The sequence below is a fragment of the Sceloporus undulatus genome, chromosome 2 (genome assembly GCF_019175285.1).
Source record: "Sceloporus undulatus isolate JIND9_A2432 ecotype Alabama chromosome 2, SceUnd_v1.1, whole genome shotgun sequence".
Classification (NCBI taxonomy): domain Eukaryota; kingdom Metazoa; phylum Chordata; class Lepidosauria; order Squamata; family Phrynosomatidae; genus Sceloporus; species Sceloporus undulatus.
The window spans coordinates 86,673,561-86,675,760 of NC_056523.1; the positions used below are offsets into that span (position 1 = coordinate 86,673,561).

At 39.6% G+C, this 2,200-nt stretch overlaps 1 protein-coding gene across 1 annotated transcript in view; it reads left to right on the forward strand.

Moving 5' to 3' along the window:
• LOC121921059 (gem-associated protein 5-like) overlaps positions 1 to 2,200 on the forward strand; it is an 87,862-nt gene that overhangs the window by 1,130 nt on the left and 84,532 nt on the right. The window lies entirely within an intron of this gene.

Below are 2,200 nucleotides of genomic sequence, written 5' to 3' on the forward strand. Positions count from 1 at the left end.
CCAGGAGTACGCTGCAGTTTCATTCACTTTATGAGAGTAAGCACCATTTTAACTCATTTGAATTGTTTTTTGAATAGCACATATAGGATTGCGTGTTTAGTCATGCTTGCAGTAGATGTTTGAATTATGGGCAAAACAGACATGCTCTTTTGCTCTCTCAGTCTGGGCGCTTCAGAGTGCAACATTTGATGACGCATGCTTGGACACCCAGAACGGCTTCAAGCACCGGTGCCCAAATGTTGGCTGGCTTTGGGCGCTCTGTGCAGCACTGCATTTATATGGTGCATGCTGTGGAGTGTTTTGAAGCCACCCATGGGCTGTGCCGAGCTGGAAAAGCTGCTTTTTTGCATCCCAAAAGGAGTAGCTCTTTGCCACTCTCTTTTTCATGGCAAAAAGGTGGATTGGGGCCACGGATGTGGTTGCCCCGGCCCCTATCCGCTTCGGAGGGTGGCTGAAAACCATACCTTTTTGGCAGTCTATTTCAACCATCAGTGGGGTTAAAGTGTCATGACTAATTAAAATAGGCATTTTAATAGCTCTGCTTAAAGATGATTCAGTCTGATCTAACTATTTGCATTTATAATTATAATGTGGTTTTGGTATGATGTCTCTCTAGGTTGTATTATTTTTATGTTTAATATTTATATGATTTTTAAATTACTGTATGATATTTCTAACGACAGTCACCCACAGAACCATATTTACTGTGTAGCTGATGTAAAATCACCTTAAGTAACTTAATTAAAAATAAAAGACATTTAAGAGTGCTACTGTTTTGTGAACACAAGCACTCTGGATGTTGGTTATTTCAATAAATTTATATAAACAGAGTCATGAGTCCTATAACAACTTTGCTTCTATTCAGCTCCATTAAGAAGCCAAAATAAAGCTGTTCGGGTCAACTTTGGAGGTATGCTTGTTTTAAATGATACATGCCCTAAGAGTCCGGAAGCCACACCAAAGCAGTCCTTAGGATCTGGAGTCTGGGCTTGGCATGGCTTCTGGACTCTTAGGACGCATGTATCATTTAAACAGCATACCTCCAAAGTGACCCGAAGCAGCTTTTTTTTGGCCTGTCTGTATGGGGCCTTTAATTTGGATAAGTGATCTATATTTCAAGTTAATGAACTGTCAAATGTTCCATGGCTAGCCAAAAGAGAGGAGAAAGAATGGATCTAAATATGACAAAGGTGGACAAAGTGCAGCCTTGCAAAACTGTTTTGACTCCATGGGGGGCATTTTCACTATGCTTTCTTTGGAAGGATGTTAAGCCAACTTAGGCATTGGAGCTTTTTTTTAAAATAGAAAGTGAAAATTAAGTGAAATTGCCACCATGATGAAAATGCCCCCATTCCCAGAATTCCATACCATTGAGTCATGGCAGTTAAAGTGGTGTCAAACTGGATTATTGCTGCAGTGTGGATACAGTCTATATAGGTAAAATGCATTTGAAAGGATGCGACTGTTTCAGTGAACATAAATCAATCCTTGGGCCTTGGCTAGCTCAATAAGATTATAAAACAGGAGTCTTGAGGCCTAATCTGCAGTCTTATTTTAACTTTAATTTGTGTAATTAATCTATATTTCAGGTTAGAGAAACTGCAAAATGTCCTGCACCAAGCCCTAGAAGCAATCTGAAACAGGTAAAGTTACCATTATTTGTGTGCAGCATGGATAAAGCCCTCATAGTATGGTAACTGTAACAACAAATAAAAGAGTAAAGTTTACATTCAGATGCTTTTAAGAAAAGCATGTATGTGCTCATTGTACCTACACTAGAAAATTTATACAGTCCTCCCTCTGTTCTCATGGACTTGGGATCCACGCCCCTTGATTATCTGCGGGGGGAGAAAGGAGGGACTTAAAATGGAGGGGGCTGCCTCCATTCAAGCCAATAGGGCTTGAATATGTGTGGTTTTCCATTTTCTTCGGGGGGGGGGTCTGGAATGGATCCCCCACAAAAATGGAGGGAGGACTGTATCAATTTTAATTCTATTAATTCTAACCAGGTGTTTAAATATATGTTACACTAAAAATCTTACTCGAACTCAGATGATAAATCCTGCTTCCGCAGATTTAGTAGATCTACAGTAGTTGGAACTAGCAACTGAATTTAGGCCTGAGTAGCTTAGGGCTGTGGTTGAATGCTTTGTTGGAACCTTTTTTTAACTGAAAATTTTTACTGTTTCTATAATATTGT